Source organism: Sciurus vulgaris (genome assembly GCF_902686455.1).
Source record: "Sciurus vulgaris genome assembly, chromosome: 10".
In the NCBI taxonomy this organism is placed as follows: domain Eukaryota; kingdom Metazoa; phylum Chordata; class Mammalia; order Rodentia; family Sciuridae; genus Sciurus; species Sciurus vulgaris.
In genome coordinates, this window is record NC_136470.1 from 84,741,232 (window position 1) to 84,766,809 (window position 25,578).

Sequence of the window (25,578 nt, forward strand, 5' to 3'; positions counted from 1 at the left end):
CCCCTCCCGAGTCTACCTAGGAATCCAGGGTACGCCCTGGGCTGCCTCTGAAGGGTGTTTTACCCACAGGGGAGCTGCACTTGACATCTCACGAACATGTTTAATACAGAAATGACTGTCCTGTGAAATGGTAGTCCCCTGCCCCTGAAGGTGGTTAGGCAGACCTTGAATCATTGCCCACATCATTGGAAAACTGTAAAAGGAACTCCTTCATCAGGTGGGAGTCTTTTCAAAATACTAGAAAATAGTAAAGGGTACACTGCATTAACTTTTGATTGCTGCCTATCAATCTTAGTGGCTTAAGATAACACACATCTACTATCCCGCATTCCTGAGGGTCCAGGCGTGGCTTCCCTGGGTCCTGTGATCAGTCTCACAGGCAGAAGTCAAGGTGCTGCTCAGAGTCACTGTTGTCTGAGGATCCACTGGGAAGAATCCGTTCCCAAACTCATTCAGACTGTTAGCAGAATTTTTTTCCTTATGTGCATTTAATTCAGGGTCCAGGCTTTTGGCTGGCTGTCAGCATAGACATCTTTGATCCTAAAGGCCAGTTAACCTTTCTCACCTCATGGGCTTCTCCCACCAGACTCCCAGATATTCTCTTTTTCCAGTTTGTTGAATGGACCCTTATGTGATGTAATCATGATTAGGTCATATCCTGATACCTTTCCCTTCTTCTGTTGATTTGAAGCAAACGACAGGCCCACCTGGTACTCAAGGAGGGGGGATTACACTAAGATATAAACACCAGGAGATAGAAATCATTTGGGGATGCCCAAAAGCCTGTCCTCCATGACTATCAATATAGGAAACTTAAGGTCCTTTCCCCCTTACCTTTCTGGTGTTTTAGAATAAATATTATACCTTTCCAGCAGGAGAAACATATTTAGCACCCTATTACTGAGACCTTCATTTATTTTTCTGAGGGGAAGTGGTAGTAATGCATATCTAGGTAGTGGGGGCTTACTAGCCTTGCTGGCCTGCAGTAGTCATCTTTATGACACATGTTAAGGTCCCAGTAGCGTGTTTAAAGAAAGCACAGATAATTTATCATGGAGGGAGAGTCTGGACTAACAGTCAGAAGACTTGGGTTCTCATCTGGTTCTTCTATGGATTCACTGTGTGATCTTAAGCAAGTCACATCCAGAATTTCCAGTTCTCAAATTAAGTTGAAGAAAAAAACTATGACTACTGAGAGATCTATCTGATCTGGGTCTTCATTCTATCAGTTAGTATATGTCTAATACTGAGAAGGCAGCGGCTGGGTGGCCAGGCTTTCAGGGTTGTCTTCTGTGGAATTCCCTATTTGGAAAGTGTGCCCTGGTCAGATGGTGGAGAAGGGGACTGTACCCATGTACCTATATAGAGACCAAAAAGAATGCTTTAAATTCAGGCAGGTGGGACTGGAATAAGACCTGGCTACTCAGGCTTAAAAGATTCAGGAATCTCAGCAATTGTTGAGAGTTTTAGTAGGGATCGCCCTTTTGTATCTATGGTTGGAACTGAGTGTTTTGAGTACTACTCCTTGATTTTGCCTTCAGATAGGTGTCTAACTATGACCGTGATCCTCTGAGTCTTGCAGATTTCTGGTCTCACAGCTACAGTGATGTTGCAATGTCTTCCAACTCTGATGATTTGGATCATAATCTATTAAAATATGGAACTCTTGCCTGAAAATATCTCCTGGTAGATTCTGGGGAGCATAACAGAATAATAGAGAAATCTTAGTATCTACCTACAGATTACTTTTATAATTCAGGGCACAGATATTTGCCCTTACTTGTCCCTGAAAATTCTAAAGAACCTTTGTTTTTGTGGTCTGATGTGAAATCTCATGAAATGTCCATTTCTATCCTCCAGACACAGAAGGCAGCAGTCATTATATTTTCACAGAACTTACTCATATTTTTTTACATTTAAACTTGATGATTTATACTTTCTGAAATTTCTTAACATGTCTTTTAATCATCAAACTATTCCCAGAAGTCAGGGAAGGCAAGAGTTATTTTAATTTACAGAAGTGATGACTGAGGCTTTAAGGCACTTCTCAGGGTCACATGGTGAGTAACTGGCACATCTAGGGTGAGAATTCAGGTCACCCATCTGCCAAGCATGAACTTTTTCAAGCCACAATACTGGTTCAGACAGCAGACCCCGGTGTCAGTGCTGCCACTTTTAGTCACATGTACTTGGATTTTTCATTCCCCCTCTTTGAGCTTCTGTTTTCTTAGTAGTAATAAGCAGCTGGGAATACTGGAAGTTTGTAACTAACGTGGTGGTTCCAGATACCAACAGGAAAAAGGCATGATATTCAGTCTTCAAATAGAATTTGTTAACTGTAGACAGTTATCACTGGTGGTATGGGGGCCTGCATAGAGGTTTTGGGAGGGAAATAGGTGGTTCCTACCAGACAGAAAGGGTGAAGATAGTGTGCAAGTGGGATGAAGCTCCAGGGGCTAACTGGATCTACAGTAAGTGGATCCATGAAAAGCTTCTGTGGATGAGTCAGTGAGATGAGGACCATGAGTTAGTTTGGCATTCTGTCAGAGATGGGAGGGTAGGATGATTAGGAGGTAGGGGGAGAAGGTGAAGGGAATACAGCCCTGTTTCCATGTGACACAAGGATGAGGGAATTCAGGGAAGGTTCTAAAAACTGGCACTAACATATGATTATTATGCCTAGAAAAGGGGGATCCCATTGGTTTCTATATTAGACTATTCTACATCATGGGCAGTATGGAGGACATAGAGGCAAACAGGATGTGGTCCTCTTCTTCAAAAGTTCATGGAATATTAGGAGAAAAAGATGAAACTTAGATACTTTGAGGAAAATGGAATGTTAGATAATAATATATACACAGTACAAATGTATATATTTATATATGAAAAACAATATTAATAACAGTAAGAACTGATAATCATCAAGTGTTAACAGGGGACGAGCCCTGTGTTGAGTTTGTTACATGCTCCATCTCATTTAATCCCCACAGAAACCCAAGAAGACACTGATTTTCCCTTATTTTCTGAGGACGAATGAGTCCTGAGAACCTGTACAGGTCACATGACTGGAAAGGATGGAGCTGGGATTCTAGTTCCAGCTCGTGCTGTCTGGCTCTGGAGTTGAGACCCTCAACCCCTTAACATCCAGCGCTTTCTTTTACTTTCTGGCTTATTTTTCTACAGCACTGATTATCTTCCAATATGCTATGATACAAAGTATTTTCTTTATCATTTGCTGGCTATAATGTAAGCTCTGCTGGAGCAGGGGCATTTGTTTTGTTCACTGAAGCATCCTCAACAACTAGAGTGGTGCCTGGGACATAGTATGTGCTCAATAATATTTGATGGGTAGATAAATGAATAAATGCTGAGAGATCATTTTTTCCAGCTGTCTCATCATTAGGGAAAAACTGGGTGAGATGGAAATATTTAGGAGAGGGATGAGATGCACTATGAAAAGGTAGACAGAAAGAAAGTAGGAGAATAGAAAAAGTTAGCCAGATAAAGAAAGACTGAAAAGCAGGTGGCTGGGCAGCAGATGGGAGTAACAAGGGTTGTTTTTGGGTCAGTGAAGGGAATGATGAGAGATTTACAGTCTACATTCCAGTAGGCACCCAGCGCAAACACCCGGAAAGCTCTGAATTCACTCATGTGATGCCCAGTTACATAGTTGAGGAAAGGAATCTCCCTTGCCCACCACTTAGCTCCTGACATGGTCTCCTATTGCTGAGTTGCAGGAATCACAGCATCTCCCTCCTCTGTATGCTGTAGAAATGCCAGCCAGCTTCAAATCCTACTTCCTTTTGCACTGCCAATGGCTTGCCAGTCTGAACTTCAGTCATGAAGTCTTCTACCAAGTACAGACTGAGTAGGACTTCCTTCCTTCTACTCCTGCTGTGCAGAATCACCATATGATAGAAATCATCATGTTTCCTTCTTAAATCGCTGATATTTTGTCTGAACTATTTATATAAGCAGATATATAAATGTATGGGGTCATATGCTGTGCAATGGGAAACTGTCTTCCTGAAATGTGTCTGGGTAACAGTAATGTGAATGTCACAACTCCTCTAGCCTTGCTTCAAAAGAACTGACAGTTTTTTCAACAAATGGTGCAGGGAAAACTGGATATCTATCTTACCCTGTACAAAACCCAACTCTAAATGGATCAAAGACCTTAACAAACAACCTGAAACTTCCAAACTGTTAGTGGAAAACACTACGTGATAGAGGTACAGGCAATGATTTCCTGAACAGAACTTCAATAGCTCAGGAAAAAAATAGTAAGAATCAACAAATGGGATGGCATTAATTAAAAAGTTTCTGCACATCCAAGGAAACAATTGAAAGTCCACAGAATGGGAGAAAATCTTTGCTAGCTCTTCATCTGACAGAGGATTAATATCTGGAATATATAAAGAACCAAAAAATGGAACACCAAAGGAACAAGAAATGCATTAAATAAATGGACAAATGATCTGAACAGATATTTCTAAAAGAAGCACAAGTGGCCAATAAGTATATGAAAAAAAAAATGCTCGACAACTTCATCCATCAAGGAAAACTTCACTGAGACTCCATCTCATTCCAGTAGAAGACTATCATCAAGAAAATAAAGTAACAACTGTTGGAGAAGATACAGGGAGAGAGGGACTGTCACAGAAGGTGGGTGGAAGTGTAAACCAGCATGTCCACTATGGAAAACAGTATGGAAGTTCCTCAAGAAACTAAGTATAGACCCACCATCTGATCCAGCGACAACACTGCTGGGTGAACACCCAAAGGATATGATGTCAGCATACAAAGGCTATACCTGCGTACTTTATGGTGGCATTATTCACAAGAGTGAAGCTATGAATAGGTCTAGGTGCCTGTCAACAGATGAACGTGTAGAGAAAATGTGGATAATACGTATGTGTATGTGTATATGCATGTCCATATGTGCATACATGTGTACACATATATACATGCATATGCACAGATGTGCATATATATGTGTGTGTGTATACGTACATATATACACAATGAAATACTATTCAAAAACAAGAACGAGTGAAATAATGTCATTTGCTAGAAAGAAGACAGAACTAGAGGTCATCAGGTTAAGCCAAATAAGCAAGACATAGAAAGATAAGTATCTCATGTTTTCTCTCTTATGTGGGAACAAAAATAAATAAATAAAAATAACCCAAAATTAGAAAAAGAACACCCAGGGAAGAGGAAGAGAACTGGGAGGAGGAGGGAGGGAGGATAAGAAGAAAGAGGATAGTAGTGAAGGTGGGTATGATTAAAATGTGATACATGCCTGCATGGAAATATCACAGTAAAACCCACTAATTTGTACAACTCACATGAGTTAATATTTACAATTAAAATCAAGTTGAAAAAATTTCATTTACAGTATCAATGGAATATTCTACATTTTTGAATAAGTGTAACTGAAGTTATCTAAAAATGTTAAATGAATAAAATACAAGGTAAGTGTGTGTGGGGGGAAACAATGCTAGGCTGGATTCCAGATCTCATGTGCCTGTCTTTGCCCTGTTATCACTCACTCCTATGATCCAAGAGAGTTGTGTCAAAATTTTGGTTTACTCATTTAAAAATGAAGATGATCTGGATGTAGTAGTGACCAGATTGTTCTAAAATTCATGTCAATTTTAATATTTCATTCTGTTAATATTTAAATTCTTCAGATCTCCTATATAATCAGTTTCATTTCAACAGTCTCAGTCATCGGAACTGCCTGCACCAGCCTTCAACATATGTTTCTGCTGTTCATTCATTCATCTACTCAATAGGCATTCTTTGAACAGCTACACTAGCCGAGGAACTGCCCTAACTCTGATCAGGGAGGGGTGAGATGAGATAAGACAGGACCCTACCAATTATTATTATTAAGCAATTTAGTATCTAGTATCAAAGACAAGAATTGTTGAACAAAATAACAACATAAGTCAGACAGCAATTGAGACTGGGTGTGGTGGTGCAAAACTGGAGGGGCACCTCCAAGGTTCCTGTGGAGGAAGAATTGAGAGTTTAAGACTACCCTGTGCAACTTGGCAAGACCCTGTCTCAAAATAATATTTAAAAAAAGCTCAGTAGAAAAGCACATGTCTGGGTGTGATCCCCAGTAATGGAGACTGAGGTAAAGGGATTGAGGAAGACATAAGAAAGGGATGTCAATGAGAAAGGGAGTCCATAGGAGAAGACTCTTCCTTTCCTCGAAGACCATTAGGGCAAAGCCTTTTCAGAGGAAGGGGAATTTGAAGTGGATCTAAAAAACACACAGCTGGTGCAAAGAGGATGGAATTCTGGGAATTCCAGAAAAAGTGAGTCAAGACAGGATGATGAAACACCTATTGCTAAGGTAAGGGGAGTAGGGAGTGTGGGGAAAGAGTCTGCTGTCAGGTCACAGTGGGACTAGAGTGTACTCTACCCTACCTACCTAGATAGTGCTTGATAGATGACACTGTGTGTTTTGCACACTAAGCCACATTCCACTTTGGCTACACTCTTCTGCTTGGTAAAATGTCTATCCTAAGACAACTGACCATGCAGTACTAAAGATAGGGTAGAACTTTCCAGATGAAACCTTGGCTTAATCACTGCTAGAAGATAATGGGGCAAGAATCCACAGTGAGGATGGCATGATTGCTTATAAGTAAACTTGCAGAGACCAAGGAATATTTTGTTAGCTCCCCTATCCAAACCAAACATAAATTGGATCCATTTGCAAAAGGTAAAAACCTTCAGTGTATAAGAACACATGAGCTGTTCTCTCTCCAGAGGTAACCTGTCTAGTGGAGAGTCTGGAAGTGTTTGCAAGTGTACAGTTCTCACCAGGCAGTCCTCTGGCAGCTGCTCCTGATTCAAAATAAGTGAGAGGCTATAGAGTACAAGCTGTACTCTACATAGAGCGGCACATAAAGACCCAGGGGAGGGGAGGGTGAGAGGAGAGGCTGAGGGGGCGGAGAGAGGAAAGAAAGGCTAGGTATGATTTTGTCACCGGGTATCCTTGGCAACCAGAAAACATCTTGTACATTCTGCTTGAGAGTTCAGCAGCACATGGAAGGAAAACGTGCCCTACTTCTTTCTATCAACCTCAAGAGCATGGGAACAGGACACCTCCGAGCTTTAGTCTGGGTGGGAGCAGAGATTTCTAAGGTCCCTAAATCTTAAGCATTTGGCAAAAAAAAAAATAAATAAATAAATAAACAGGCACACATAAGTTGGAGTGTGTGTGTGTGTGTGTGTGTGTGTGTGTGTGTGTGTGTTTGTGTGTGTATGGGGAAGGATACTGCAGTGTGGTGGTAAAGGAAACGTCCATGGTACAGAAGTTCAGAAATGGTATTGTGAGACTTTGAGGTGAAATATTTCTGAAGGTAGTACCCAATCAACTCAAGGGTTGGGTGGATATCTTGCAAGGAAAAGGCTCAACCCAAATAGCTCACACTCTCTAGGCTCAGGACACATGTATTTGTAGTGTGAATCTAATGAACACACCTTGCTATCATACTCTGCTTAGTAGGCCGCAGGATTCTGGGAGATAAAAACCAATGAAGTTCATGCGTCCTTGCTCCAAAAGATGCAAAGGGCATCCAGAGAACTTGCCTGTCTAGCCTGGGGCCTAGAGCAGCTTTATCTGACTGCCTCCTTTGCATGTCTTTGCTATAGATACCCAGAAAAAGACATGCGAGTCTTTTCTTCACTGCTGAGGAATTTGGAAAACCCAAAAACAATGATCATGTTTGAATGTCCACTACTCAGCAGGCCAGTGGCCAAATGGTTACTACTAATTTATGGCTGATACTTGAATGGCATTTATAGTGTACTGGGAACCATTCGAAGTGGGATATATGTATACACATATGTATATATTCACGGATGTGTGTATACATGCATATGTGTTAATGAGTATATAAGAATATGTATATATTTGTATACTCTCATACTAGAATTCTAATTTAATCCTTACACTGACTCTGTTATAGGAACTTTTGGTATCCTTCTTTTAGATAAGAATACTAAAGCACAAAAAATGGAAGTGATTTGCCAAGACCACACTTCTAGGCTGTGGTAGAACTGCAGTTTGAAATAACTCTGTTTAGGCTGGAAACAAGCAGGAGAAATTGCCATGCATGAAGAAAAAACGTACTTTCACACACAGGTGAGCTCAACTATGAGCATGCATACATGTGCACGAGCACACGCATATGAACACACTCAAGAGAAAGGCTGGGGTACTGCATCTGTACAGAGAAGAGACTCAGACCACAAAGGTGGCATAAGTGGCCATCACTTATGACTTTACCATGACAAACATTAGGATATCACTAATACTGCTAACTTTGTAAAGTGCTTTTGTAGTTCACAAAGAACTTCTAAAATCAGACATGCACATAGAATGTGCACACAGAATTCTGTTTATGGAATAGCAAACCATAAGCAGAAGTGATTAATGTTTTCTGTTAAGGATGCAGGGGCTCCTGGCTACTTAGATAAATTTCTGCCAATCCATAATAGCAACTCAGTTCTCAGATATCCCCTCTTCCCTCACTCCCCAACCACTACTCTACCCTACTTTAGGCTTCTGAAGCCTAGTAGGTCATCATCACCTTTGCCTTTGATGGCTAAATTTATGGAGACTGGGAGGTTTCACTTTTGGAACACAGATGAAGCCAGATAAATGTGTTAATGATGACGCCGGACATATGGTCTTTAAAAATGATTCTGACAGAATTCAGAATAAGCATGTCCACAGATTCCACATCTGTGGTGATGCAGCTGACATGCTATTCAGCAGAAAATAGCCACTCTCTCTTGCATACCAGGTTCACAATCTTGCATGTGGCTAACGGAAAGCTAGAGGTTTTTGAGAATTGTACTAAGCCTAGCAGCTCAGAGCCCAACTCAAAGAGACACCTTCTAAACTCCAACAGCAATTTCCAGACCCCTAGAAGGGGCTGTCACTCTAGGTCAGCATCATCCACTATGATTTACTGTCCAGTGTGGTAGCCACAAGCACACGTGAATGAAATGTGGATGGGAATGTGTGAAGAGCTGAATTTTAAATTTTATTTAGTTTTAATTAGTGACTAGCAACTACCATATTGGACAGAAGTTTCTAGATCATCTAGACCAGTATCCTCATTTTATTGCCACCAGATGCCAACTCCTTTAAACCTGTCAGCAAAGAAGTGAATGTACTTCTCAGAGGACAGCACAGGGCTATAGAAGATAACTTACTGCTGAAAATCCCACATCCATTCTCACTCTTGTGATTGTTATTCTGGTCCTCCTTCCACTTAAAGACACATTTCTGAGATCAAAGTGTGACACAAATAGATTGCTGTGAGTCAAATCATGACCATTAACCTCCTATTTTCACCTTAAAATTAATGACTTTGGTACTGGAGTATGCTTAAGATGGAATGGATTTGAGAACCAGCAACGGTAGCAACAAGAAAAGTCAGTCATAGAGATCAGATAGATACACACCGGCAAGAATACAAAAGTTTAGGACTCACTGACAAATAACAGGATTGGAAAGACGAAGACATACTTTGAGAATCACATGTTTAAGATGACTATTAATAGCACAATCTTTTTGGACTAATAAAAATCATGCTAAAAAATCCCACTAGAATCTTTAACTGACCACTATAATTCCACATCTTCCTTCTGTTATTCTCCAAATTTATTTAACTTCATTTGTTTTTTGTCTTTCTATTCTAAAGCAGTTATAGATTGTCATAAAATCCAAAAGTATTCTAGAGTCATGGGAATGTAAAAAAGCCTCAGCAAAACAAAACATTTTAATTTGTTTTACTTGTTCTTTTTTTATTAACATTTACAACATAGAAGTTGTGTTTGTTTTTTCCTACCCCCCCCAAATCTGTACCCAATAAAAAATGTTTCCAAACTGGGATGCCAAGTTTCCATCCAAATACCATTTTGTTTAATATCCCTGGGTGAACCCTCCCTAAAACAAAGATTTGCACTGAAGCTTGGATGTACTTGCTTTTGAAACAGTGAGATAAACCAACTGCAGACCTCTGAGCCCCCAAGCCTAGACAGCATTAGGAAGGGATCCTTCAGAGGAAAAAGGCCCAATTCTGCACTGTCAGTGACATCTCTCTCTCTCTCTCTCTCTCTCTCTCTCTCAATAGGGAAAAGTTGCTTTCTGATCCTGAAAACATTTATTTTCACTCATTCCTTTGAGAAAAGCTGAGGTGAGGCTGGGGATAAGGCTCAGTGGCAAAGCACTTGACTAGCATGTGGTCCTGGGTTTGAGCCCCCAGCACTAGAAACAAAGAAAAAGGAATGATAAAAAAAGAAAAGATTTAAAAAAGAAAGAGGAAGGCTGAGAAGTTTCACACCTCTTTGCCCTATTACCTTGACTGCTATCTTGGCTCCTTCCTCTCTGGCTCACAGATTGGCAGGAATTCTAAATAGGGTTCTTGGAAGGAAGTAATTGAATCAAGAAATGTGCAAGTATCTCCAAAGAAAAAGCAATGTCATGTATCCCATGACCAGCCTTCTGTGAGTGACTGCTCCCCTCCCCAAAAAGCTACCCTCCTATCAAGTTTACAGTTTTCTGTATAAAAAAAGATAAACAAACACAAAACAAAAACTATGAAGGGGGATTTACTTTGGAGGGATTTCATGCTGACATAAGAAAGAATTTCCTGTACATATGGTCCCCAATTTTAGACACAATGCATTCCTGGAAATTGTATCATAAAGCAGATCACCAGAAGGGAAAGCTGTGATTTTGCCTGCTTCTTTCATTCAACAAACATCTACTGAATGCCCACTGTGTCCCAGGCACAATGACAAGTTCTGCCCAGTTCCTATAAAAGGGCCTAAAAAATGATCCATGCCCCTGAATAGTTAAGGTCACAAGAACAGAAATCAGAGTTTATGAGGCTTTGTCAAATGAACAGTCCTACACAATAGACAAGAGTGGAATCATACACTACCCCAAATGGTGACAGAGATGCCATATTTCTGCCTTACTTTCTGCTAAGGTTTGAATTTTGAAAGTCCATAAAAAAACAAACAAACAAACAAAAAAAAACTCTGTGTTAAAATCTTGGTGGTGCTAGTGAGAGGTGGTGGAATTTTGCAGAGGTGGGGTCTAGTGGGAGGCTTACAAGTCATTGGAGGTGTGCCCCCAAATAGGAGTGTGGGACTTCTGACCCCTTCCACGGCCTCTCTTGCTTCCTAGTTACAAGGTGAGCTAGTTCCACTCCCATGAAATGCTGCCTTGCCAAAGACCCAAAAGCAACAGAGCCAAGTCATCATGGACTGGAACCTCCAAAATTGTGATCCAATATAAACCTCTTTCCTTTATGAGTGAACATTTCAAGCATTTTGTTACAGTGACTAATATACTTTCCAAGCAGACTCTATGCATCCTGTCAACGAGTGCCATGTCACATGGAGGCAACCCATATCCCTACAGAATTATTTCAGTCAGTGCTCTCATCAATCTATTGCTCCCACTATCCCTCTTCATCCTTTTTTTCTAGGAGTTTAACTCAGATCTTTGTGGGGTGTCTAGTCTCCAAATCTAAGCTTACTTCTCCTAGCCAAAGTAGATGGCCTCAGATTTTTGCATCTGAGAAGACAGTGTTCATATGCCACATTGCTCAGTATTTTTCTACTTCACCTCAAATAGTCCTTTTATCACCATGTCATGACCTGCATGTTCCTTCTGCCTCAGAAGAGGAAGTGAACTCAATCACATCTAAGATAAATTAGTCAACTATTAATGACCTTTTCAATATCACAAAGTCAATGCTTATAAAATCTATGAGAGTTCTTTATTATATTCTGAGAGTTTAGGAAGAGTAGAAAACAGTCATTTCTCCATGTGCCACAGAGAAATGAGATACCAGGGAGCAGACAGCATTGTTAGGGGGCTGATACTCTCCTTCCAAAATTCATTTCACATTAAAAGGATCCAATAGATCACAACTTATTCTCAAGATATGAAATTGATGAATGCCCTAAAGTTTCTTAAAGGTGTTTTCTGCAACCTCAATGTGTAAAGATAGAGAAATGGGTAAAAAGTGGAGTTAACATGAGTAGAAATGTTATGTAAATATTAAAAAGTCAGTTTCTGGGAGAATATTGATAAAAAGCACATGGGCAATTGTATCTGGAATTAAATAAATATGAAATAAAAACACACACACATAGTATAATCAAGTTGTGCCCTAAGTATGTAAATATATGTCTACAAAGATTAGCAGGTTACTTATTTTAAATGTTTATAGAGATTTATAGTACATGATGAATAAGATTACAAGTGATCTGAAATTTCTTTATCATTTTTAGGGATGTGTTTTCTGTAAAATTAATAAAAATATTTAAAACAATGAACTTCCGTGTTGGAATTACTTGGGGAATTTCAAAAGTACTAATGCCTGGTCCCACCCCAGATACTATGATTTAAGTGGTCAGAGATGCTGCCAGAGTATCAGAGTTTTAAAACCCACCCAGATAATTCTGTCTAGCTACAACTAACAACTGCTATTTTTAAAACATATTTCTTTTTAACTAAGTGCCTTCTTTAACTTAAATGTATACTTGCAAGAGAATGTGACTTGCATTGTAACTGAGAGTCACATTCATTAGAATTATTGCCACTAAACTCTGAAAGAAAAAAAGAAGTCAGTCTACTGAGATGAATAGAAGAAAAACATGGTTATTATAACTGAGCATTAAATTTAGGCTTGTGCTTTCTGGTAGCCAGGACAAAGATGGAAATAATATGAAATTTTTTCTGCTAAAAAAAAGCCTAGAACTAAATTCGAGTAGGAAATTATCTTGCATGTTTAGAAGATTACATTGACATGGTTAAAAAACAGCTTCAGTTTCATAAAAAATACAGAGAAACCTTTGCTCTTTTTTTTTTTTTTTGGTTTCTTTTCTTTTGGGGCTGAGGATTGAACCCTAGGCATGCACAATACCACTAAGCTAAAGCTCCAATCCCTAGAGACACATTTTCTTGCATAAGTTTCTCATGTTGACTTCTTATAAAAGTCAAAGGAAATAATAAATTTTGATCTTGTTAAAGTATTTTGGGGTGAATTCAACTAAGTGGGCTTATTCTAGGTGATAATATATATTAGTTTACAACAAAGAGGATTATTCAAGAATGCTGAAAACAAAAACATACACTTTTTTTCATTGAACATTCATGGATCTGGAACACAGAATTTAAATTCTGAGTTGTGCACTTTTTGATATATAGATAGGAAAGATTTAGGAAATTAAGTCAGGGGTACGCTGACTTAATTAGTGCTCCTTAGTGAGGAGCAACAAACACAAACATAAATGGAGTAATTCTTATCTGCCAATATGAAAGTAGGTGTTTGGGGAAGAATACTTGATGTGAACTTTTGGGAACTGTTTTCCTCCTGTTATACCAAAGTATGCTCACAGATAGACACAAACAAAAAGATATGCACACTTAGCTTTTTAGCAATAACTTTTGAAGTTATTTATAAATATTTGACATGAAATATTTATGTCGTGTTTCCTCTGGTCTTTACTCACTGACCCCCCACTCGCATGTTACAGCACAAACACACAAACAGCAAGGGGGAATTTTTTTTGACTTTTAACACATAAAGTAATGATTTATTGCTAACAGCACTTAATGTGATGAATTTAGAAATGTGATTACCACACTTCCTTGGAAGAATCTGGTCAAAACAAAACTAACCCTATTACACAATAGTGAAAATAGCTCCAGAGCCGAGTGGACCATTTGTGTGTAGCTAAAATCACAGATGCTGTGTAACTTCTGAAACCTCTGACCTGTGTCAAGTGGGACACTAAGCTTCCCTTTAAGATGACAGACCAAAGATTTTTTCCCCCAGGATGAACTCTCTGGGCTTGCAAACTGATGACTGGCAGGCACAGAAGCTGTTTCCTGTGCGAGTATGATCAAACCACACCAAGGTCATGCTCACAAACCTTTTCTTGACTACCAGACTTCCCTGCCTCTTAACTTGATTCAGACTTTTCCTTCTCCCTCTCCCTTCTCATCTAATGACACCTGCTAAAGAACCTACTCGTTTTTTAAAAGCTGGCTTCCACTTCTTCCACAAATACTCTTTGATTACCTAGTTGGAAGAAATTCCTTCCTTATCCAATTTATATTTCTATTGTAACTCCTTTCGAAGTCAACTTTAATTTTCTTTTCTTTTATTTGAAACCTATATGAATTTTTTTCCTTTCTTTTGTAAACTTCCAGAGGTCAGGGTCATGTTGTGTGGATGCTATAGTTCCTACAACAAGGCACAGAAGGTATTCAGGTATTATTTAAAAGTCCTTGGACTTGTAAGGCCTGACAATCAAACAGAGTCATACAGGAACAACAGAGACCGCAAAACTTCATAAGTTATACACACACATGTGCAACACACACACACACACACACAAAACACACACACAATTACAACTCTTACTAATGTCAACTGAATTCTCATGACAAATATCAGACCCTTCTCTTTATGACTAGTTATTCTCTCCCCTTCTGACAACCTCAACTGAATTGAAAACAGATCTAACCATAAAAGGCTGGAAGGAAAGCTGGCACAATATTATGTGTTTATAAGGAGTCAGGTGCTTCAAGTATAATCCAATAGGAATAATTATACAAGGGAAAGACACACCCCCACTTTTTTATTTGAAGAAACTGAGCCTCAAAGAGGTTAAAACAATTTATTTGTACAAGACTGCATTGCTCGAAACAATAAAGTGGGATTTAAATCCTGGGCTGTAGAACTATAAAACCTAAACTCTCCCACCTTCCTAATCTGCCTCTCACATATACATAGTTAAGAATTTGGCTGGAGATTAATGAAATCTTGATTCTTATAGTACGCTGTACTTTTGCAGGGCTTTAGAGGAAGCCCTGTTCAGTTGACATGCAACCATGAAACCCTGGCAATTGCTAGGAGACTCCAGGGAGGAAATAACTTGAGAGAAAATACCAGTGGAAACTATTACAGCATACACAAGAGCTTGAAATTATTAATATGAGGAGACACAACTATCCACAATTCAATATTTCCAATAGACTAATTACACATACTGTATATGATTCACAAAAAAAAGCATTAATAGCTATACTACAAAAACAAAAAGAGCATTGATAAGAAGTTATGGAACCTGCATTTCAGTTTGGAAAACCATGAACTTGCTGTGGTGTCTTGGGCAAGTCATTTCTCTCACTGGGTGGTGGTTGGGTTTGTTTGCTCATAATAGGGGTTATTATACAGAATTTCCAATGCACCCTTTAGTTCTAACTTTAAGTCCAGGGCTGATTGGTTGACTTACAATCAGTCTCTCACTAGTGAAGAATAAAGATTCTGCTCAGGCCTGCACTCTGGACATTATTTGATGTGCATCAAATGGAAATTCATACCATTTTCCAAAAAAATGTTTTTCCTAAAAAAAACACTAACAGTCCATTGGAGATGCTTAGTTAAAACCCAAAAAGAACAAGAGTAGAAATTGTTCAATGGGTGTCTAAGGTGACTCCCTCCCTGTTTTCCTTTGAGGTGAGCTCAGACATTGCCTTATGTTGTAGTAAGTTTCTTCTCTTCAGAACAGATTTTGGAATTTTGGTTTCTGAGACAAACACAGGGTCTGGTTTTCCATTTCTGTTTTGTATACAAAGTGAAGTTGCAACTATTTTAAATTCAAGCAGAGCTGCTCGCCATACCACAGACCACAAGAATTCTTCCAGGGCTGGGTTTTATTTTGGGGTGGAGAGGAGCAGTAGCAGCAAAAATACTTGTAAAATGGAAGAAGGTGTGATATGCTTTAGAAAAGGGACCAACTGCCAGAAGCAGGAAGGATGAGAAGACTTGGCAGCCTAATGGAAACAGCTGCAGAAGAGGCATCCAGTGTGTTGTATTAATTTGTACATCTCCATACTACAGAGCTAAGTGCCTTCACAGCCCTTTTGAAATCTGAAAATGGATTTTCCATTCATCCAGAACTATGCATTGGCTCAAACTAGCTCTTGTTCAGAGAGGTCATCTAGTAGGTCATTGCCCATTGTACATAGGAGTCTGCATCAAACTTTGATAAGGCTCTGCAAAAACACAGCAAGTGCTGCTAAAGACCTGTAGAACTGCCTCACATTCTACTCCAACCCACTGATCTGGCTGCCAGTGCCCATAACACAGGCATTCTTATAAGCTATCAGGAAAAAATGATGGGAAAAGGACCCATTTGCTCTGAAAATTTTGTATTGACTTCTATGTAAGTTCATTTGAAACTTATTTGTGAAAACAGTCCTCTCTTTTCAAGAAGCCAAGTTTCTCCTCTTTATTATTTACAAATAATGGTTTCCATGCAACATTCAAAAAGACAAAGGAACAACAGCACATATTGCTTAGTCTTGAGAAGAAAAAAGAAAAAAGAAATAAAAAGAATAAAAGTAGTTTTTCCTTTACCAATTCTTACCAGTGTTTTATAAGTAATTCAGGTTGCAATACAGCTATATTCTATTAGGTACTTAGCCCTGTGATAAATGTTGGGATTATACAAAATTTTTACAGCATTTAGAACGACAAGGTTAGTTATTTCATGCAACTTGGTCTTGGCTTCCCAAATACTTTCAAGTTCTGTTCACTTCCTGGCAAGTAAATAAAAACATTAGTTTGACACTGAATCTAAATGACAGAGGATTTCAAAAAACAGGGAAAGCAACTAAGCGAGATCTCAGGAAATATTTCATTAAGAGGATGAATTCGATTGCAGTATATATGGAGGGAGGTACTAACTCTGCCCTACTTAAGAAGTGGAAATGGAAGAAGTCAGAAAAACCTCCTGGAGATCTGAAGGAGGTATCTCACAGTTCAGGCTTAGGAATAAAATAAATTATCATGATATAGAAAAGTACCTAAAGAGCATTATATACTTTATTACTTGTAGTTTATGACTTCATAACAATTATTTCATTTGGAAAAAAAGGTCCAAAATAGCAAGAAAATTTACTCAGTAGAGAAAAACAAAACTAAACTTTAAAAAAGGCTTGGAATGTAGCTCCCTGGTAGTCTACTTGCCTAGCATGTGTGTGCAGCCCTGGGTTCAATCCCTAGCACTACAAAAACAACCTACCTGTGCGCACACATGCGCACACACACACACACACACACACACACACACACACACACACACAAACCTAGACTAAGAAAAAACAAAAACAAAAACAAAAATATGATGTATTTCATTTTTTCCCTATAAAATTTACCGTGGATTTTCTCTGAATAGAATGAAAATAAAACAAAAGATTTGTTGATGCAAACACCCTCAGTAATGAAATCTGTTTCCCTGTGTCCTACAGGATCCTGCCTGCAGCCCAACACTGCTTGAGGTAGAGAGAGCAGTTAGTCTACTCTGAATAGTTGCCAAGGGAACAGCCAGTGCTTTATGACATTATGGTCAGATGAGGGGGAAGCGGACTGACCCTGTAACAACGCCAGGAGAAGCCAGCTGCTTGGAAAATCACAATGATTATCCAAAGACTTCTTTTTTCAAAACACACACAACAACAGAAAATCCAAATGAACGTATACAACCATGAAAACAATTGCTTTTCTCCAACACTTCCACTGTGCAGTTCTGACCTAGGCATAAAAGTCAATTATTGCTGCTTCTTCTTCTTCTTCTTCTTCTTCTTCTTTTCTTTAATAGACAGTAAGATTCCCCTGTTATTTTGTCTCATTCAGATATATAATCTCAAGCCAGACTTATTTTATGTTAACTAACATCAGCCAGAAAGGAAATGAGTTTAAGTTGAAGTGCTTTAAAAGCAAATGTATACCTGGTTCTTAATCATCTTGGCTCTCTTTGCAGAATACTCTGGGGGATAGATACAAAATCTGAAACAGCTAATTGAGCCTGTATTGTATCACTATGTTCCTTGCAGTGGCAGAAAGTTATCCAGGTGGTCTAGGAGCTGTCTTTGATATAGGAGATAGGACTGACTTTGGAACAAAATCCAAACAGCATAATAAAGCTTTGTTATCCATATGGTAAATATCAGTGAAGTGTGAGGGGCACTAAATTTTTGTCAGTCCAACGAGTAAGTACTTATTTAGTGCTTGGATCCTAACAGATGTTCATTGCATGTTAGCTGAAGAGAATAATGAGTGTTTATGAAGTTGTTAGTCTGTGTAAGGAACTGAGTTGACTACTTGACATGTGTTTTCTCACTTAATCATCAATTATTCACAGGAAGGAGGACAGGTTGTCATTGTCCCCATTTTATAGATAGAACACTGAAGTCTAGGAGAGGGTAAGTAACTTGTCTCATGTCCCCCAGCTCACAGGTAGAGATATCTTTTGGTACCTCCTTCTAACCACTCTGAGATATTGCCTCTCATGGCTGAGAAAGAAATAATGCAGGATCCCACTTGGACAATAGATGAAGCACACTGTTTCTGTCTTCTTGGCGATGATGCAGTAGTCTGCATTTAAACATGGGTATCTATGCGTGAGAGTAAGAAGTGAAGAATAGACAGACAACTCACCCATGCCCGAATGGATCTGCTACGAGAATGCTGTGGGGAACAACAGAGAAATTCTAATCCTACTTCACCTGGAGGAAGCCATTTCATTTATTTGGGAGGGAATACATGGAATCCAAGCGAAGGGGAAGTTGGGTCGAATTTTAATTATTATTAGTAAACAGAAAGACTTAATGCTCTAACCCAGATCAACTTCCACAGGTGAGGGGGCTATAACAACTTCAAGGAAGTAAAAAAGAAAAGGAGAGAGGGGATTTTAAATTTTCTCCTAAGATTCTAATGATCTTCACCCTCTACTTCTGAATTGAACTAGTGCTAGTAAATGATAGTGGTGAAGTAAATAATTTCTTGGCTGGCATCTTTATTATAGCTATTTTATCTCAGAAGCTATCTTGGAGTAGATTTGAGGGCAAACCTTTCAACAACCAAATGAGAGAGGTGGACCAGATAACCCCTTAGCCAAAGGCCCCTGGAGCATCTCCTAACAGATCATTGGGATGAACTGTCCAGGATGGATATTACATGAATGCTTTGTTAACCAAATCCCTTAAAATATGCTGTATTTGTTTGAGTGGGTCCCTGAATTCAGCAACAGTATTAACCTTTGTAAAGTCTGAGAATTCTGAAAGGCCAGAGTAAAGACTTTGTGTGAATCTCTAGAGTTATCAAGGCAAGAATTTAATAATGCATATAAGAGGGCCTAGAACTCTACCTGCCACATAGTGGACATTTGTTTGGAGATTCACTCAGCATGAATGAGTAAACACTTGAGTATTGATCAAAATTTTGTGCTCTAGAGATCCTACTTGGAGGGAAATTTTATTATCACTTATTAGCTTTTTGATTTATTGTAACCAGCTTTTTGATTCTGATATCAATTAGACAAGAATAATGGTCCTGGGGATTCAAAAGATTTAATTATGCTATGTCATGTATGAATGTGCCACAATGAAACCCACTGTTCTGTATAATTATTATGTACTGATAAGAAAAGAAAAAAAAAAAAAACAAACAAAAGAAATAAAGAACATGGTTGACCATTACTTATGCAATCATGGCCAGGTTTAATTTGATTAATGCAAAGAGTACAATTGGAAGATTCTGACATAAAATACATTTAAGAATAAAAAATCATTTTCTCTATTCATTATATTCAACTCCCCCAATGTGAGAAACATGTCATTATTTCTCTGATTATTATGACATTAAATAGCTTTTCATAAAAAAGAATGGTAATGGTACTGATTTATCATATGATTAAATAAGATTATACATGTAAAATTCTTAGCACAATCACAGCATAGAATAAAGTGATATTACTGGGAAATCTAGATGGACATGTGAGATTGACTACATGGATAGATGTTAGTGGAATTAAATAGCCAATGTACTTGTGGATCACACTGGAGGCTACTATGTTCATGCATATGAGAATATGTGTAGGTTATAATTTTGATTATTCTGATACCTTTCTTTTGTATGCAGTGTTGGGGGTTGAATTTAGGGTCTTAGTGCATGCTAGGAAAGCACTCAACCACTGAGATACACCAAAGATCATTTTCTAACTCTGTGAATTCTGTATTGATCTGTGTGGCATGAGTCTATAAGCTATAAGTGCTACAGGTATTGCTAGTTCTGGCTCCAGAAATTGGGGAAAACAATAGAAAGCTTCACACTAAATGACTGGTAGCTTCAGAAGCTACATTCTGTTCACAATTACCTATAATTCCCTTACTACTTTAGGTTCACTCTCCTCCCCTTTCCCTGCTTTCATTAATGGACACTTTATAAAGACAGAAAATAAAGGATGCAAAAAGGAAGCTAGAAGCTGGGCACAGTGGTGCACACATGTAATCCCAGTTACTTGGGAGACCAAGGCAGGAGGATCACAAGTTGGGGGCTAGCCTCAGAAACTTAGTGAGACCCTGTCTAAAACTAAAAAAGGAGCTGAGGATGTAATCAGTGCACTATCAAGTACAAGGCCCTGGTTGGTAGTGGTAGTGGTGGTGGGGGTGTTCAATCCCCAGTATCACATGTACACATACAAAATAAAAACTATTTTTCTCTAATCAATCCTGTACCTCCTATGCTAAATATATGAGTAAAATATATTAGGTGCAATATACCAAAAAAGTAGAGAAAATATAATTAGTTTTTGTGTATGGGTGAAAAAAAGCTTTAAAAAAATTACCCATGAATAAGGGTAAAAGTGTCACTCTAGGATTAGTCCTTTTGAATTATTTAATAATCACATCTACAAAGAGCACAGTAATCTACCTCATCAGTGAAGATTTTGGAAAGTATTTATTTGGTTTTTAAAATATAATCTTTAGAAAATCCTCAATATGCACAAGAGGAGGGGAAAAATAAACACACATGCGAAAGAAACAAACTGAATTGTGCTTTTTTTGGGTCCTCCTAGTCATTTTTGCAAATGCCTTCAAAGTATGCATTTAGATCTTTTTATGTCCTGATTACATTCATCATTAAAACATTGGGTAAAATCTACCACAGCTACCATTGTGGAATTGGAGGTTTATGCTAGTTGCAAGAAGTATGCTTTCAGAAATCTCTGGTTGCATGCAGACTGCTATTTGCCCACTGGCACTACAAGCACCACACAGAGGAAAAAACAGAATAGCCAGGATTCTTTAGAGTGTACTTTATTCCCTGTTGCCTAGATCATATCTGTATAAATTGCATTTGATTTTGAAAAACAAAATCAAATTTCACATATAACCAGAGTTCAACCATGGGCAGACCCTCCTGGGCCTCAGTTTTCTCATCCATGAGTAAAATTTTGGACCCAGAAAGCCCAGTCCACCATTCCTTAGCATCAGACTAAGACTATTTCTTCTAGGGCAAAAGAACCAGATATCAGCAGCAATTGCCATAAAGCAAGGTCATAGGTTTCTCTCCTAATATAAAGAGTTCTCATTGAACATGGCCGTAAGATAACATTGATGTTAAATAATGAAAACTGTGTTGATGATGATGGTAAATAATATTTATTGAGCACTTAAAAGGTGCATGATGCTGCATTATTTAATTTATGTTGGGGTTATTCTTTTTTTTTGGGGGGGGTGGTTATTCTTATTCACCTTTTAGAGAAAGGAAAAGAGGTTTATACAGCTAGGAAGTACAGAGCCATGATTTAAGCCCAAATCTTCGATCCTGATTCTTAGTCACTATTTACACTGTGACTAAAGGTCCATATCAAAAGATATCTTCTCCAATATGCTTTTATTGATTTTTCCAATTATGATTTCTTTCCCTATTCTCTCTCTCTCTCTTTTTTAGTAAAGCACTTGATCATAGTCTGTCTTTCAAGCTCCTTAATGTAAGTGATTTCTTCTTTGCCTTTCAGTTTCTAAGTGCCTATTATTATAACAAGTTATCAACTAATGTTTAGAGATGTGAAAATCCTCAGCTCTTTCATGACACAACTTGAAAGACGTTGTATGGATAAACCCACACAGAAACGGCCATCTGATCCTTGACAAGGGCACTAAAAACATGTCGGAGAAAAAGATCATTTGAAAAAATGGTGCTGGCAAGACTAAATATCCAACTGCAGAAGAATGAAACTAGACCACTTATCTCTCACCTTGCCCAAAAGTCAACTCAAAATGGATCAAAAACCAAGGAATTAGGCCAGACACTTTGCGACTGTTAGTAGAAAATGGAGGGTCAACACTCCACCAGAGTCAGAGACAACTTCTTCAACAGGACTCCTGAAGTTCAGAAAATATTAACAAGGATTAATAAATGGGATGTCATCAAATTTAAAAGCTTCTGCATAGCAAAGGAAACAAGACCATAAAGAAAATCTTTATTAGCTACTCTTCCAACAGAAGATCAATATCCAGGACGTAAAGAACTGAAAACACTCACTACTCCCCTCCCCCGCAAAAATCAAATAATTAATAGGCAAATAAACTAAACATATACTTCTCAACAGAATAAATATTAAGTAAACAACAAATGCTTGAAAAAAGTGTTCACCATCTTTATCAATTAAGGAAATGTAAATCAAAGCTACATGGAGATTTATCTCGCTCCATTAAGAATGATAGCCATTAAGAATGCAAACAATAATAAATGCTGGTGAGAATGTGAGAGAAAGGAAACACTTTTAGACTGTTGGTGGGACTGTAAATTAGCACAATCACTGTGAAAATCAGTATGGTATTTCCTCAAAAGACTAGACATGGAATCATCATATGACTCAGCTCTACCACTCCTCAGTATTTATCCTAAAGAATTAAAGTCAGCATGTTATAGCGACACATGCCTAGCCATATTTATAGCATCACAATTCACAATAACCAAACTATGGAACTAGCCTAGAGGTGCATCCATAGATGAATGGATAAACAAAATGTAGTATATATATATATATAATGGAGTTTTATTTAGTCATAAAGAAAAATGAAATTATTTCATTTGCAGGAAAATGAATGGAACTTGAGAGCATCATATTAAATTAAAAAAGCCAAACTTGGGTGGTCAAGGATACTATTTTTTCTCATATTTGGAATTTAGAAAAGAGGGGTGAAAAAGATGGAAATAGAAGGGAGATCAATTGAATAGAAGGGGACCAGGTGGAGGGATGAGGTAGAGGGAAAGGGGAGGTACTGAAGAATGAAACCGACCAAATTATATTGCTATATTATTACATTGTGTGCATCTAAAAATATGGAACAACAAATTCCACTATTGTGAATAATTAAAATGTTAAAAAAATGTTAAAAAAAAGTATCCTATGGTCACTTGAGATGGGTGTTCTTTTTGATGTTATATTTCATTGGAAAAATTTAAAAATTACCATAATTGTATGTATATATACTCTATCATTCATATATGTGTGCACACATAATGCAGTGTATATATCCTTCTATAACTCCTCAATTCAACCTCTTTATCTATTCCTTGAGAAATATTTTATATGTGTGTATTAAAGGACATATGGTCATAGAAAAAATCCTTATAGTAATGGACCCAACCCTAAATAAACCAAGTGTGTCTCAGCAAGAGAATGGAAAGGGTACAGTATTTGCCATGCAATGAAAAACTATACAGAAGTGAAAATGAATATGGCTTCTGCACAAGATGGAGAAAGCTGGACAGAGGACTGCTCCCACCCCTAGAACAAAAAACACGCCTGGCAGTCCTGCAAAACCACCACTTTATCCAAATACAGCTGAAGTCAGAGGCTGCAGAGCAGTTAACTAACCTGAAGTCTAAGGAAAAATCAATGCCTCCAAGAGAGAGGAAGTGAGAACTTGATCATAGGAAGCATGAATTCGTACTATCGGTAAGAAAACATCACCTAGAATCATTAACAAATTTCAAAAGTTTGGTTGTGCATGAGAGGAAGAACATAGAAGCCCTGGGCAGTGCAGATAGGAGGGAAGTTCAATACATACATTTGATCTCCCAGGACTCACCAGTTCTCACAAGAAACACTTGGGGAGGGGGACACCTGATGAAGTGTCTGTTGTGGTGGGGCCTGGAGAGCTGGACAGCAGCAGATGTCGGGGATGCTTACTGACACACACAGGGACTTCTCCAAATAAAATAAAAGTCTTAAGCCTTGAGAAGGCGGTTAATCCTGTTCCCTTTAGGGGACCAGTGGAGAGATATTATGGCCAGAGAGAGGGAGAAAAACCTGATATTAGTTCTTGGGGAATGCCAGATTAAAACAGAGACACAGTGACCACTAAAACTGAGGCTGCAACAGAGCAGAGGACATGCCCTAAGCCCACAATCATCAAGTAAAAAGTAATGGCAGCATAGTGTTAGGAGAGGGGTGAGAGAGAGAGAGAGAGACAGAGAGAGAAGGGTTGTTCATGAGGTACAGATAGAGTATAAGACTGAGAGGGGAGCAAATACTGTGGAAACCCTTTTGGCAAATTATTCCCTCCTGCAAGGACAAGGTAGCATTAGAAGTAATTGAAATCTGTGGTAGATGGATGACATAAAAACCCACCTCAAACCAAGGTCAGTTTCCAACCAGAATGAGACCAACACCCCACACTAAAGGCCTAACAGAAGAAAAGGCTTGTCCACTTCCAAGTGTAAGATATAGGTATCTCTCTCTACTATACAAAATAAAAATTACAAGTTACACAAAGAAGTGAAAACAACGGACAGACAAAGCAACCAACAGAAACTTATTCCAAAAGACAGATGTTGGAAGTATTGGGTAGGAAATTTAAAATACTATGATTAATGTTAAAGGCTCTAGGGGAGAAGAAAGAGAACATTTGTGATCAGCAGAGACACAGAGACTACTTCATATGAGAGTATGTCTCATTCTCTCTGAGGAGAATAAAATGGAAATGCTAGAAATGAAAAACATAGTAACAGAGAAGAAGATACTTTAAATAGCCTCATGAACAGACAGTGGAAAGAATTAGTAAACTTGAAGGTGGGCCTATAGGTATCAAGTAAACTTGAACATAAGAAAACACACACACACACACACATGAGAGAGAGAGAGAGAGAGAGAGAGAGAGAGAGAGAGAGAGAGAGAGAGAGAGAGAGAAGAATATAAAAGAAAAGAAGTGGGGAAGGGGTTAAAGACTACAACAGAGCATCCAAGAACTGTGGGACAATATCAAGCATCATGCATACCCACAAGACACTAATTACAAAAACAAAACTATACATAAATAGCAAAAAGATCAGTAAAGTAGAGGGAAGGGAAAAGGGGGAGGGAGGAGAGGAGGGAAGGGAAAATACTGGGGACTGAATTGGAACAAATTATATTCTATGCTTTTATAATTTTGAAATAATTGATCTCAAAGCAGTTCAAAGCAAAATTAACAACAATTTGCTATGTGTTTATATCATATCTACAAGTAAAAAGAAAGGCAAGTAGAGTACAAAGGATGGCAAGAAGATTTGGAGCATACTATTGTAATGTCCTGAGACTACTCAGAAAGTGGGATAATATGATTTGAGAATATATTCTAATTAGTAAATAATGTACATTGTGAATCAA

The 25,578-nt window shown here is 38.3% G+C and overlaps 1 protein-coding gene and 1 long non-coding RNA gene across 21 annotated transcripts in view; both read right to left on the reverse strand.

The window, feature by feature from the left end:
• The window catches only part of LPP (LIM domain containing preferred translocation partner in lipoma), a 655,110-nt gene that overhangs the window by 38,803 nt on the left and 590,729 nt on the right, over positions 1 to 25,578 (reverse strand). The window lies entirely within an intron of this gene.
• LOC306638228 lies at positions 1,780 to 25,373 on the reverse strand. Its single transcript, XR_013757439.1, has 3 exons — positions 21,288 to 25,373; positions 17,190 to 21,257; positions 1,780 to 17,157 (listed from the first exon to the last, which is right to left on the reverse strand). It is a non-coding gene; the product is annotated as an uncharacterized lncRNA (long non-coding RNA).